The following is a 15791-nucleotide window of genomic DNA, read 5'->3' on the forward strand; positions in this document are numbered from 1 at the left end:
CGCGATACGACGATTCTAAATTACCAACATAATCTTAAGAGACAATTCTTCGAGTCGCTCAATTCGTCGCATCGGTGGATTACTTCTACTCCTTCACAGAGCGTAAAGTCTCTGCATCGCGAAAGGCCAATTCCTCGTCCCTCTTCTCGATATCCACCTACGATAAATCGATGAAATCGCCCCAAGTTAGAACAAAGCAATCGATATCGTAGCCGTTGAAACCCCTAAACTGCCTCGATAACGACACAGCCGACACAGCCGTCGTAAGAAAGGTCGCATCGACATCCCTGCGTATCGAATCGCGATCTCGTGAAACAGCGGGCTGACTCTGGTTCTGACAGTCGCACGACCAGAGAATGATATCATTGCGGCGTTAAGGAGTGAGTCATTTCCTATCGACATTAAGAACAACGATCAAGCGACGCGTTTCGACGCGGAGGCAGCTCGCCTCTCTCACCCTTCTTAGGTTTTTCGAGTGTTCGAGCATCGTTGAACCCGACGTTGATTCGAATCCAACCGCTTCGCCTCGTTACGCAATCTTCTCTCATCGAGAGGATGCTCGCGGTACGTGAACTTCGCATGACACAGGCGCGTGTACGCGCGTTACCACGAATCTGGTTAGATTCTCTTTCGTCGTCTTGTTTCAAAACGACATCTGCGGCACGCTGATTCCAGGAACGAGGAAAAGTACATCTGCGATGATTTCCTACAACGGTGAACACGTGTGTCAAGGGGTGGAGAAACGCGAGAAAAGGGGAGCAAGAGAGGAGGCTTTTTTGCCGCCGATGCATAAATTCCGCCGACTTTGCGTGCTCCGTCTCGTGAACCCCGAGAATCTGGGGTAAAAAGGGTCGGACAGGTTTACCAAGGTTCTTCTTTGTCCGCCACCTTGTTATCGTTGTGTGCTCCGGCATGCACGTCACCCTACTTGCTAATTTATCGATTACCCTTTCCTGCGTTTCACTCTTTCGTGAGAATCGTACAACTACTTGTTCTTATGTTTTTTACGTCAGGAGTTGAGAGTTGGAAAAGCGAGCGTTTGTAACGAAAAACGCTTTACCGATTCTCTCTTATATAATTCGGAATTCGTTCTTCCCATCGTCGCAAAAATACTACCAAACTCTGTTTCCGTTAATTTACCTGCCATTTCGCAACTTTGCAGACCTAAGTAAGAAAGAGTAATTAATTGCAATGTTTTTTCCAAAAAGCGGATAAAATGTTAATCATAGACAGTTGGTCGTTTATTCGCTTAGAACGTCGAATTCCCATATGATTTGGGAATTTTATTTTGCCGCTACTATGTCTTTTACCTACTCGGGAAGAGACAAATTTAAACGAACTATGTATATGGAATTCTCTAAACGTACAAAGCTAACAGGTTCACGCAAGTGTCACCGATTGAATATTTAAATTCAACAGGAACGCCAGTCATCATTCAGTAGCCGCCAGACAATGTGGACGTTACCAACAAGCTCGACTAAAGGGACTTAAACGATGCATAAAAACGTTCCAAGTCGATGTGTAGGTGCGTAACGACAACGAGAAGCGATTGATTTCACGTCACGTACGAAACAATCGTCGCGAAGACAAGAAGAAGGTGTTAGGCCACGGTCAGGGCCGCGTGTATTTCGACAGTAGGCAGGAATAATCGCGGAGAACACGGGCCACAAAGCTCGGTTCCGAATGGTATTCGTCGTAAAATTCGCGATTCTCCGCGCGTTCGCGTGGAACACGAGCCGCAGAAGGTCCGTGGAAACCCAACGACGAAAGACGTCTTAAGGTCGCTCGTCTTTGCGATATCGGAGGAGTCGAATCAACCACGTTGCTTCGGAATCGCAGACACGTAGCCATGAAAATATTTCGTTCTTTCAGCACGGCCCACGGTGAAAGTGGTTCGTTCGATTCTTGGAGGCGACAATTCAACGAGCGCGATAAGCGAATAATTTTTACATAATCGCGGAATTCCTCCGTCATTATGCGAACGCTTCGCGTTTCTAGAATTCGAGCGACGCTTCTCTTCGAGTCGAGAATCCCAACTGTTCTCTCTAAATCGGAGATTTTGTTCCCTTCGTTTAGGAACGCGCACCGTTTTCAACTTCTATCGTTACCGTTACGATTTATATAGAAAGAGCGAGGAACTTTTTGCGAAAGCACCTTGTTCACGCAGAAGAGAGATTAAACGTAAAGGTTATCGAAGTAAAAGGGCTGGAGGCAACGCGAGATAGAAAGAAACAGCACGCCAGCGGCCAACGGCTACGTGATCAGCATATCACATGCGGATCTCGCGGGTCCCGTGAGAAGCTTTCGCACTGTAATCGTTAAAAAGTTGGTCGACTTTTCGTCGCGCTAACCGGCCGGTGAAATACGGTCTGAATATTATAGATATGTCCCGGCCTCGTAAAACAACGACTCGCTTTATGGCGTATCGCTATTTATCTGGCGAATTTATCTCCTCTACTTTCTGTCAGCGTAATAACGCGGATAATTTATGCGCCGCGAGGTGAAACTTATATAAGAAACCACGCCGACGATATTTCAATTTCGCCTTTTATTTTCGGACTCGTGACCGTTCGATGCGCGATTTCACGACGAGACATCCTCCGTGGAAACGTGGCCGCGTGGCAAGTGGTCCGATCGTCGCCTCTTAAAACGTTACCCACCTGCGAAACGATTCGCGTTATTTTATCATAAACGGTTCGAACCGACGAAATCAGCTCGCGCTCGGTAGCAACCGGTTCCAAGAGTACGCGCCCATCGCCATCCAGTCGTAAACGTCGGATGAAACAGCCGAAACGCGAACCAAGTTAACGTCGACCATGCCGGGGGAATCGTTTCGCACCAGGTTTTGCTTCTCTGCTGCGGGTACTTCGAACAGGACAAAATTTTACTCCCTTTTATGAACACCAACCAACGGCCACTTATCGCTTTCGCGTAAAACTGTCCAGTAGAGGAGATTACGGTCTTCTCCTTTCCCTTTTACTTGATTTCAACGTAGAATCGATTTGTCGAGTTTTTAACAGATTCATTTCCTCCGGATTTTACGAGTTACAGCTAGCTGTGTTAGAATATTTGTCATTAACTTTGATAACATACCAACTTCTTTTTAATATTTAAGTGGGTAGAAGCAATATATATTTCCTTATATTTATATAATTATATTCTCGATGTATAGTTTCAACACGGTCCACGGAATCTTAAATTCGCTAAAAAACAAAAAACGACTCGTCGCACTTTTCGCCTGAGAGTTCTCTCACGGTACGGTCGTTCATCGTTAAGTATTAGCTCGTTCGAAAAGTTTCTTTCGCTTCGTAAGGTGATAATAGATGTTTTACGTTAATTTCTGTTTTATATTATTTCATCGAATTAGATAAGATCCATTTCGTTCTATTTCTATCATTATGTTCGTGCATAATTCGATAAAGTGATCTAAAACAAAAAACATTATGCGTGTATTATTTCCAAAATGAAATAAACTTACAAAACGAAAGAAACTTTTCGGACAACCTAATACATATCGACTATTCGTTACTTGGCCAATTTCACGTTCACCACCTGCGATTGCTAGTCGCTTGCGTAACTTTTCCTGCGCGCAAAAGCCCCAGATGACGCGACGTTCGATTCGTTTATCCTCAACGAGGATGCAACCTATGCGTATTGTTTTTCCGGGCGACAATAACGAGTCCGGATGATTGGTTTCTAGTTCATGAAGCGTGCATATGCTCCGAACAGCTGGCGCGGCCTCGATAAAATTCATAATGATACCGTTCTTTGATGCAATTTTCTGGTCGAAACAAATCCATCGGATCGGTTTTATTACCATCCACCTCGACGCCCCATCGGGTTATTGGTTGCGGCCAGGATTTCACCGCGTACAATTCACCGATCCTGTCCTCTACTCAAATATTTTCAAACAGTTGCAACGTGCGTGGCACCGCGAAACCGTGTGTATCTCGTTGAGGTTCGCTCCACGCCGATGTAATTAATTAAACGTTATCCTGACAATTGAATATTGCTGTTATTATAGGATATATCATGTCGGCTCTCTCACTTGATACAACGTAACAATGTAACGCGATTCGATATCGACGCGTTAATTTCTACACAGCTAACTAATTCATAGTAGCGACTACCTCGGTTCTCATTCGTTCGTTTATTTATGATCACTCGTTTAGAATCGGGCATCATTATCACGATCGCAATTAGAAACACCATAATTACTCCAATAATTCGAAACCAATTGGATTTCGGCTTATCCCTGCGAGCATTGCGGTTCATCCGACGGACGCATTGAAATATTCTGATAAATATCGTCAAACGGCAACCGAACAAAGAGGATTATTCCTTTCGTAAACATTTATATCTTGTTTCTAATTATTCGCATTTTTCAAACGTCGTTCGATTCCGTTTACGGCCTCGCGAAGCTGCAAAAGTCTCGCCGTTTCATTCGCGAGATGATTCACTTTTACTAGATCTGGCTATGCTAGCAGCCAAGTTCGCTAGCACGATCGTTCGATCGATTTGCATACGCGGTAGAGCGCTAAAAGGCGTTCGTTTCCCTGGCAGATAAGGACAGACCGATTCTCGAAGCGGAAGAAGATAAATATCGGCGAGCCGGCCATTATGAATCAAACGTAGAGGAACGGTAAAAAAGAACCGCGGCGATGTAGTTTTTCGCTTTATCGATCGACTTTATGGCCGAAAGAAGGCATAAACCTTACTTATTACCACGCCCACGGTTTACGCCGACTATTAACGCGCGAATCTAATTCGCATTGTGCCGCTCGCGACTCGGTCACAGCCGAGCCAGAGGAATCTGGGCCACCGGCTAAACACCGGTCAATAAATCGAGGCATTATCGATACTGGGAGAAAGTGTTCGATATTCCGTCGCGTCGATCGCCATTATATTACGCCATCGTGCGACACACCGCCTCTCTTCGACTTTGTTCTCTACGCGTCTCTAAGTACTTACGTTCTACGTTGAACACAAAGGGCCAAGGAGAAAGAGAGGTAAAAGCACAAAATTCTCATGGGTGTGCATTAACACGCGCCTAAGCTAATTAAAGCTAAATCAGTTGTGCGTGGGCGAGCACAAAGGCTACTACTCTGCGAAGAAAACGAAGTCGGTCATGGTGCGCCGACATTAAGCTCGCTGCACACGCGCTCTTTACGCGCCTCTTTATGGAATCCCTGAACAGGGAAAATCGCAGTGCGAATTCTCGGTCGTTATCCGTTGGCGAATCGAACTTTTACCAGAGATCGAGGCGACAAGATGGAAGTTGGAGTTGGGCCCCCCGCCCCCCGTAAAAAGGGGCAAATGTTACCAGTGGATCCAGCGGAAAAGGGAACGGTCTTCTTTTCGCTTCCGATCCCGGTTAATTGCTACCGCGGACAATTAACGTAATTGTTTTTAACTACTTACGGCGAACGTCGGTACGTTCAAGATGGTATCGACCGACTGTAAATCTTGCCAACCACCGAGCTGCTTGATCGCTACCTGTCGCGGAATCGCTTGTTCGTTCGGCTACTTGGAAAGTAGCTCCCGTTCACTCTTTCGACATTGCTCTGCAGAATTCAGAATTCTATTTACGAGTACGAGGTTTTCCAAGGAAACGATGCTCGTTTAGATTCTTGAGCAAAAGTTCACGAAAGTGACGGAACTTTGACAGCAACGCGATAACTCGCGAGCTATTACCGAGATGTCTGGTAGAACTCGAATTACTGGTTCGGTCGAAAAGCGGATTTTTTCAAAAAGTTAAGTTATTACGACCTTCGTTTTATACGAGAAAATGATTTGTTTAAGAAATCACGAAATGAAAGTTAGCAAGTAGCTCGGGAGTTTGTAAAAGAGAAGAGAAAAGATCGAGAATTAGATAGTATAATTCCCTTCTTTTGTACGTCCGCGTGACTTTTTCGAGCAAACGGAGCACGTGGCACGATTTATCGGCACGCAGGCGGGTATTAAGCGTCGACCAACGGATTCGCACTTCCGTATGTGTCTGAGAGACAACTGGCACGGTCCGTAGCAGGTGAAATTGGGCTTAGACTCGCCTTCTGCGAGAAAGCTATCGAACTCTCTTGTTTAGCGCATTGCACACCTGTCGCGCACACGGAATGATACTTATTCAGCATAATAGATTCGAAAGAGCGAACCATTGAGATCTTATACGGGTTGAAATGTTCAGCTGTTCGACGTTCATCTTCGATCGTTACGCTTGCAAACGAGGGTATTGAACCAAAGTATGCCTCGATCGTTATTCCTTTCTCGATGAGATTTATTGTTTGCCCAATTATTTACGATAGCGTAAACCATACCTAATTGTCGTCAGTTTTAAAAATAATTTCGATAGCGACATATTATATAACAAGGCTTCGTTTATTTCAACGAATCATTCGCATTCGTTATTTGGTCGTAAGCAAAACGTGTAGAAGATATTAGTAAACGGTATTTGCTCATACTATATATAACAGCAAGGTATATGCAAACTTCTAACTTCTAATAAATAATATTTTATAATAATGTTCGCAGATTACCCCTCAAAGATATGGATGCAAACACAGTGCACCGTTAAATGCAAGATTTATTCTCGTTTCTTTTTATCGATGTTCTAATAAAAATGTTTAATTGTTCGATGGGGCACTTTTTGTTTCAAAGTATCTTCTATTTATCGGTTATATTCAAAATGTCCTAACTGTCAATTTTCATACAATTTTTACAATTGTAAAAAGTTCAAGCGCACCAATGACCACCGTGGCCGGTCAAAGTGTCAACGTTGTATCTTATTTTGGTCCTGGGGGATGGCAATATTTTTAGACGATTAAAATAGAAGAAAATAAGGCAATTGTTGCTTTAAGAGAAAAAATAGGAAATTGGAAACCTGAATCGATTCGAAATCTGTTCTGGTAGAAGTTACGAGTTTCGTTAGTTTCCCTTACAGTTAATCCCTGAATGCCAAACATTCGTAATGCCGTCTCAATGCGAAGCAACGTCGCGCGCAAAGCTATCTTTGGATATTTCTAAAAATGTCCTGGAACGATGTTCAAGCTATCCAACATTCTGAAATAATGTTATGCTACTCTTGGTTTTCATCGAAAAGGTATCAATCGTCCCGAAATCAATTCTGTAATCTTCGCAACATCGATTATCGACACTCGTCATACCTATCGCGAGAAATCTACGAATCTCTCTAAAATTTGTGATTAATATCTAAAAGTAAATATCATAGCTTTCAATTTGCTTTCGTATCTAAGTTGTTTAGATGGTCGATGAAAGAGATATCTTTACTCCAGCGAAAGTCTTATTTTTGGTGACAACGGTGGATCTTCGGTGGATGAAAAATGTGTTAACGAGCGAAAAGGGATATTTAAAGTAACTGTGAAAGTCGATAATCCCGTCAGAGCGGATGCAGTTGAAAAAACGAGACAAAACGATGGCTGCTCGCGCGTATCTGCCAAAGTTTACGGGATCGAAAGCATAAATGTTGCGTTACAAACGAGCATAGGGCCCGCCTCTCCGACAGGCGTTCATTCCGTGGACCGCATATTTCCTGTGTGCCGGCGCGCAAAGTAACGGGCCAAACAAACGACGAGACACGAAAAAACGCCACCGTGGAACCATGGATGGGGACTTGTTCCGAATCATTGCCCGCAATTTCTTATTCCCTCGTAACCGCAGGGACAGCGAGACTCGTGGAGGAGTCTCCGAAAAGAAAAGAAAAAGGCAACGAAGGAAACGGCCCACGGTGATTTTAAATATACCTCGCGAAACCTGTGCAAGGGGTTGAAAAAGAAAATAGGTTAACCGTGATTCTTCGGCTAACGATAAAACGAAAGTATTAAAGGAGCGATCGTCTAGCGTCGCCTCGTGACTCGAAATACCTGTCCGGCGCTCATAAATAAAACAACAGCCACGCGTTACCATCGAAATCGATTTCATTACCATGGCTTTTTCTTTTATCTCTTATCTCTTACCTCCTTTGACACCGTCCCCGTGAATTCTCTAGACTTTGCGACGAGCAGACAGGTTCACCGTCGGCTGATTAATCCTTTCAATCTAAACGCTATCAATCCCGTTGATTACAAACGACACGTGTGCGCGCGATCGAGCTCGCGATTAATATGCACCGCCGCATGAAAGAGGATTACCAAAGCCGGATGATGAATGATCGCAGAGCCACGGCTACGGATTCTAAGAGGGTTGACATTAGTTTAGGGTTTACTTGCCGATGACAGTGGTTACGCGACGTGTACAAAAGGACGAAGGGAGGAAACAAGAGGCCACGGTGAAATATCGGAGAATGATTTCATAGCGGCATTCCTCGCAGAGCGAGAGAGATACCGCGATGCCCATCTGGAATAATAGAATACCATTTCCTATTGTGTTCCTATCCGTCTCTCTTCCTCTCGACCAACGCCGCTAACTACCTCCCTTTGCCTCTCCACTACATATATATCTCTCGTTTTCTTTCTTTCCCTTTCAACCTCCCCCTTTTCTCTCCCACGTTCACCTCTCTCTTCTATATATATACATACGTATACACTACGCACTGTATAAACGTAGACACAAATAGACGCGTGTAAGAGACTAGATAAAGTGCAGCCACCTTCCTCCCTCGTAATATGGTACACCTACGGCGGGCAACAGGCATTATGCTGGTCGGCGCGTTTTACCAAAGATTATGCAGCCCGCACACGTATGTCCGCCGTATTATGGCCGTTCAATTCCCGTGGAATCCACGGTACCGTCCTTCGAACCCGTGTATCGTCCCGGGAACTCCTGAAAAGGCGTCCCCATTCAAGGAGCCGTCGCTTTCCACATCGATGTCCACTCCCTCTCACTCTCTCTCTCTCTCTCTCTCTCTCTCTCTCTCTCTCTCTCTCTTTTCGTCTCATGCCGCGGATTCAAGAGACACACGCGAACAAACCGGACGCACACGCGCGCCACGAGCATAATTTGTCGGCCATTGAAATGCGTAATGATGCGAGTTAAGCACGTACTACGAGCGAGAGTGCGGCTCGTGACAAAGTACGCGAGCCATGGAAACGTAAGGAAGCGAGAGCGGGTCCGAGGAGACGGCCCCGCGGTACGATTTTCCACGGGCATTCCCGCGTCGATTTCATGGGCAGGTGTCTCGTGGCACTTTCGATTATTACGCGGCCACAGAGGAGGAAGGAGGTGGTTCTCGCTTCTCTCCTCTCGATGGTAGTATAATAATGGATAGTCTTTTAAGATTCCAGACGTGGTCGAAACAACGAGGGATGAGGGGAGGGACCATTGTCTCGGCGCCTCGAGATCGGCCGTGTGTCGAATTCCAGGATACGCTCAGTGGCGTAGCCGACCTGTCTCGACGATAGATCTCCCGGGATATCCTTTGTCCGTTAAAACGCAGATTAAGATCGAGGAGTATTTCGCTGCGAGTGATTCGAAACGTGTAATTTTTAAGACTTTTAGAAGAGGGAAAGTTTTCAGAGTGATGCGTTAGTTCGGTTGGAAAGGTGATGTATCGGTGGTGTATCGTGAGAAACTGAATCTGCATAAATTACGACGATACGAATTAATAAACGAAAACTTGTCGACCGAAACGGTACGGAATCGATCGATTCGATTGGTTCGATCTTCGTCGTGTAGATATCTCGACGGTTAAAAATATACGCAATCTCGTCCGAAGAGAGAATTCGTAACGATCACGACTACGAATATAAGAAGTAATTCTTAATATTAACGATCGGATCTGATCTCGCGAGTTTTCGACGCCAGTGTTCTCGGCCTCATCGGCAAGGACAGTCGATCGTTTTACAAATTAAATCCGTACAGCCGCGGGTGCCGTGGAGTTAATGCATTATGCGAAAAAGATAGCGAAAAGCAACGCTCCTCCCTCATCCGGAGAGGCGAGAAACCGGTAGGATAAAAGAAAGCCGTAGAAATCGATTCCTATACCGGTGGCTCCCATTGTTCCAGCGGACACCTTGACGCGCGTAAACGTTCGCTAATGGCTAATGGATCTCTGCGATCTTTCACGATCGCCGCACACGCACCCTGCCGAAAATTTTTCGAGTCACACAGGTGTCAATCTCGTCGAAGCCCCGGATCAATTAGCTCCCACCGACTATAACAGCCCGACGATATCGTCTATACACCGAAGATTCGTCTTTGATCATCTTCGATCGGATCCCCGTCTTTCCTATCGCTGCACGCAGAAATAAACCGTTTGACGAAGGTAGAGACGCGTTTACGCGTTCGACGGACGTCTCGAATGGCAAACGGGAGATTCGACGAGACGACGCGCGTTCGATCGTAGTTCAAGGCAGGGTCAACGTGGATCGCCGCGATGGATCGGTAATGAAGCGAAATGGATTCGACTCGATGAGACGTATGGGTACACGAGTGTGCGAGCACGTTGGAACACAGCTGGTGAATTCGGCAAACGCCGTTGAATAATGATGATCGATGGGCGTTAAGCGTTTCACAACGCGAGAACGAGGAATCACGAAGCATCGAGCAACGATACGACTCCTCGAATCGGTCGCTTTCGGTATTCGAAGTTATTAAAATATGATAATTCGGCGAAACCGACCGGCGTACCACTCTAAAAAGCCAAGGACGTCGGGCCTGAAAACCATCTTTCGTAATTTCGCTGATATTAATCGGTGCTCGGACGATCGACGCGGAAACCACGGAACCAGAAGAACGAATCGAGGTAATGGTTACTTATGTACCTACGCCACGAGATCGTTGTGCAGAGAGGCGCGAGAGGTTGGTAGCCGGCTAGAAAACCGCTATCGCGAGATCGATCGTCGAAATCCGTGTAATAAATCGCTGCAACAGCGATGGATTAATTTATCATCGGTCCGCGCCTCGGGGTGATTTATTTCCAGCGGTAACGTCATCGATACCGATGCATTAATAATGCTGCAACTTTCTTGATTCGCGCGACTCGACCCCGACAGGGCGAACAGAGAAGTAGGGGAAATAATCAAACCGGCTCGCAATATTAAACTCAAGGACCATTAGGTGATTATACAAACCACACACCGCTGAATTATCGACACCGATGCACCACGTTCGGCCAAGTGTAAGCGTAACTTTCCGATTTGGTATTCCGCCCTGGGACTTTCCATGGAATTACCATTTCCGGATCGTTGCACCTGCATTACCGAATGACTGCGGATTCGTTCGGGCCATAGATAGACCCTCGAGAAACGAAGAACCCTGAAACCTCCTGCTGGTAGGATCTAGTGTGTGCGCAGGATTTCCACCGTCCCACGGACTCCTTTTACGGCGACCACTTGAAAATTCATTATGGGGCTGCACTCGTTTCAAAACTTTCCCTGATGCTTTTGTCGGCGAACCGTGCGTCGGTTCGAGGTTAAACGGTCCAGCGTGGTCACCATTTCGGTTTACATACATATATATATATATATAACTTTTTGTTGAAAGTTAAAAGCTAAATTACCGATGACAAAGGTAGATATAAAACTTGTACCAGAAAAGTCAAAATGAAGATAAATATCCGATTCGATACATATACTATAATACGTAACTTTTATAGATATATTTGAAAGAAATTATTTGAATCGTCGAAAAATATACCGCCGAAGATGGCTGTAAAACTGGTCATTTTGATCATTAAATTTCTCACCGAATCTTTTCTACATTAGCTAGATTACGCTAGATTAGCGCGGCACGAACTCAATCGGTGAATTCATAGCAAATTCGTCCTGATTCGAACCATCTGGGAAATCATAGATACTTTAATACGACCAGTTAAATAGTATAAAATCGAGTTTCCTTCTAAAAGTATCGCATATGCAATCGATATAAATATCCGAAGAAATAGTTGATTTTGAAAAATTTGTAAAGAGACAAGCGTGTGGATCGACGGAAAGAGAGAACATCGAGACAAATAAACAAAGCGTTCGATCATAAACTCGGTAGGAAATTTGTTGGAGCATGAATCCCGGTTCGATGGAAACACAAACCGAACATTTCGCAGGTTTTCCGTATAAACGGTTTTCCGGTGAGCGAGAGTTTCTCCGAAAACTAGGCGGACACACCTGCCTTCCGGAATGCCTGCGGTTTCGACGAGTCTAGCAGTTGTTGATCAATCGTTCGACAGAAGGCTCTCGAAATGGGCATCCTTCGTCTCCTGTGTACATAGGATTTGGCTTATCCAACGACGTTTCTTTTCCTCGAGTCCGCGAGAACCGCAAGAATAACGATCAATATTTACGAAGCACTCTCGTCTCCATGACTGCTGGTATTTATACAACCTACCGATTCGAGTACCTCTTCGCCTCTTTATCCGGCGTGCATCCGTTTGATATCTTCATCGCCTTGGTCGAGCTCTCTCGTGCCTTTTCCTCGTCGATCGTGCACGATCGAACCGCACACACCGGAGAAAAAGGAACGATAACGAGGAAGAAAGTAGCCGGTAAGCGAAGATGTGTAACAAACGGATCGTGGATCAACGATCGCGAGACCTCGATCCTCGATCGGTTCTCTCTGTTTGAAGACGATTTAAGGATATCGCGTTATGGAACGTGACTTGACTCTATTAATACTCTGGTTAACCCTAAACTCGGCTCTTCCTCCTTTCTTTACCTTCGTTCGATACAGATTCTTTTCATTTGTCGAGTTACATTTAGCTCCTTTGGAACGTTGATAAATCGATTGACCAAAAAGTACGAAGGTGATAATAATTGTATTCTATCGGTCCACCGAAAGCGATTCTTTGGCTAAGTTTTCTATGCAACGACAGAATTCCATCTGCTTTATAGACTGTTTGACAGGCTGCTTCAACTTTTTATTGACAATTTATTCGCTGCTTTTAAGGTTCTTTCTCCATAATGTTGATACGCTGATTAAAAAGCAGTAGAAAAGAAAGAATACGATAGTTCGATGAAAGACGGTCGTTAGGAAAAGCTGTGAATAGGAAGAGGATTTTCAACAGAATGGATATAGAATAAACAACGCTCGATGTTCCACAAAGATTCTTTGATTTATTGTAACTTGTCATCGAACACTTTTACACAGATTTCTCCTTAGTATTTTGCACGACGAATACACTTTGCGACGACTTTCTTCTCACATAAGCTCGATATTAGCAGTCATAGCCTCGTGGGATAAAACAGAGACACACCATCGAACATTAACGAGCCACTCGAGACTTGGCCGCAGACACGAACAGACGCGACGAAACACGATTGTTTAATCACCCATAACGAGGGAAAAAGCAAGCCGGCGGTTATAATCGATTCGTTGTACTCCTTGTCCGTATTTCCACTTCCACTCTCTTGACGATTCTATCATTCCTGATCGCTTCATTCCATCACAAAACCCGGAGAAAACAAGCAACGGGGAACCCTCTTTAACTAACGAGTCACATCAACTCTTCTCCGTCGTCGATTAATTCAAAACATACCTAGTCCGACTAACAATCAACGCTGAAACATAAAAACACAAGCGGAGAAAAAAGAAAGAAGAGGAATAGTTACGGTCGAAAGAAATTACAGTTCGGCATGATCTATATTCCATTCGGGGAGGAAAAAAAAGAAAAAAAAATGGACCAAGTGAAAAGCATGGAATCTTTCTAGAATCGGGCGTGTTCCTTGTTCCATATTAACGATTCATCGACTTTCCAGTGGGAGGATGCAACGCGACCCGGCGCCGTGGCCCGATAGAATTTGAAGCGTTACATTAGTCGAACTAATGACCGACATGACTATCCGTGGGTAGATACCGGTTCTTCGAGATCCAAGAGAACCAACAACCATGCCCTCGAGAAGATCGTCGTAGACGGCGGAGCGATGCAGAGGATGATCACCGTGTCTGGCTTACGTGGAGGGCGCCACGTACTCGAGCACATTCGACGCGATCGCACGTATACACGCTGCAAACTATGCACCCTATCGTCCTTTCTCTTCTTTCTAATTCACGTATTCCGATCTGAACGTAATACGTCTGCATTCGTCTTCTTCTACGAGTCCACGATTTGGAAAATATCTATATCCACGGATGAGACGTTTAGGAAAAATGAAATTGTCATGGCAGAGAAAGGAAAGTGCCTATTACAGATTCTATAGAAAAACGAACGACCATCAACTTGATAGACACTTGGATAAAAAGAAGCTTTCTACGCGACATCCCTTTTACCGAGTACGAAGAATTATTCGCAATCGGCGAATAGTCTCGTGAAAACTAGACGAAGATTAAAACCTACGGAAGACGTGAAAGCGCCACACTTTGGAGAAGAGAAACGCGGCGAAGGGCAGAGAAACGACGAGGGCGCGTGCCGAAATTGAAACAGGAAACGAGAGGACTAACGACGATCGTAAGTCAAGAAAGCACTCTCGCTCTTTTAAAAGGCCTCGCCGCGTCTAGATGATAAAAATGGGAGAAAAGAAAACGACGAGGGACGCTAATTCATAGGACTCGAGGCGAATCGTGATCCGGACGAGACTACTCTCTACCACGCGCGGTTCTGCATTCGCCCGCTCATGCCTACAGCTGTATGGAAATTTTCAGTGACGGTAATGAGGCTTAAGGGACGGTTGTGTAATCAGTGTGCTCCAACTCGATAGAAACAATGTTGCCGTGCGCGGTGAGGGCCGACGTTCGTCGTTCTGGAAATTAAATTCCATCCGAGTTTCGCAATTCCGCGCCACACTGCCCGCGTTGCTATTTATCACGCCGCTTGCTTTTGTTAATGAACGTCAAACTGTCTTTTCCGGCGCGTACCGCCGCAACGCCAGCCGCGACAATCTCAGAACGGTTTCTGGACACCCCGGAATCCTCCGGTCCCTGATTAAACGAAAACACATTGTCGCGAACTTTCCCTAACTCGATCATCGCGTTCGTTGCCGTTTTCATTAAATTGCAGAGAGAGGGTCTCGTCTAAATCGCCACGAAAAATAGAAGAGTGACGGTCGGGTATAGTCGATAAAAGGGATCGATTACCTCTCAAAACGAATTGCTTTTGTTTTTAAGCTAGAAAATCGGATTCGTTATGTCGGATACATAACGAATTTTAGGAAATTTTTTGAGACATTATTTCAAGGGGGGATTGCGTGGATAGATTTTGTTGATACTACTTACGTAATGATAGAAGTTTAACCCTCCGCGATCCGAATTCCGTTTGACATTCTATCTCGACTGATTTACGTCCAATAAGCTACTTGCACGTAGTAACTCGTCTAAATATGTTGACGTATCTCTCAAATAAATTGAACTATAACACGAAAATTACAACACTGGCAATTTTAAATAACTACGCGCAATATCGCAGCTGGAAACAAGGGCCTACGATATTGCAAACACTGGAAACTTTGAAATAAAAAATACGTCACACTTTGTAAACTTCAAATTTCAAAACTTCACTGCAATAGCAAGTACTAACGCAATCGACCTAAACTGCAAACGAATACTGTTTAGGTTAAATACTTGAATATTTTCTATCGATGTGTAACTAGAAAGATCCGAGAAATAGAATGGCAAATAATTATAAAGCGGTATCCAACTGGCAATTATTAATACGTTTAATTATCAACTTCGAACCTCGACAACGTACAATTGAGAATTTATATATCGAGCTTTTACCGCCGTCGAAATCGCGATACAACTTAAGAGATTGTTACGATCGCGATCAAAGTTTCAGTAATCGTACCTTCGATAACTACAGAGACCACGGTAAAAGTTTTTTGCAGACGAGCGAAACGAACGATAACCAAGCATCTTAAACAGGAAATTACGTATCTTATCAACGGCGCGGTAATTACGCGAATTCGTTTAACAGT

The sequence above is a fragment of the Bombus affinis genome, chromosome 7, assembly GCF_024516045.1.
Source record: "Bombus affinis isolate iyBomAffi1 chromosome 7, iyBomAffi1.2, whole genome shotgun sequence".
Taxonomy (NCBI): domain Eukaryota; kingdom Metazoa; phylum Arthropoda; class Insecta; order Hymenoptera; family Apidae; genus Bombus; species Bombus affinis.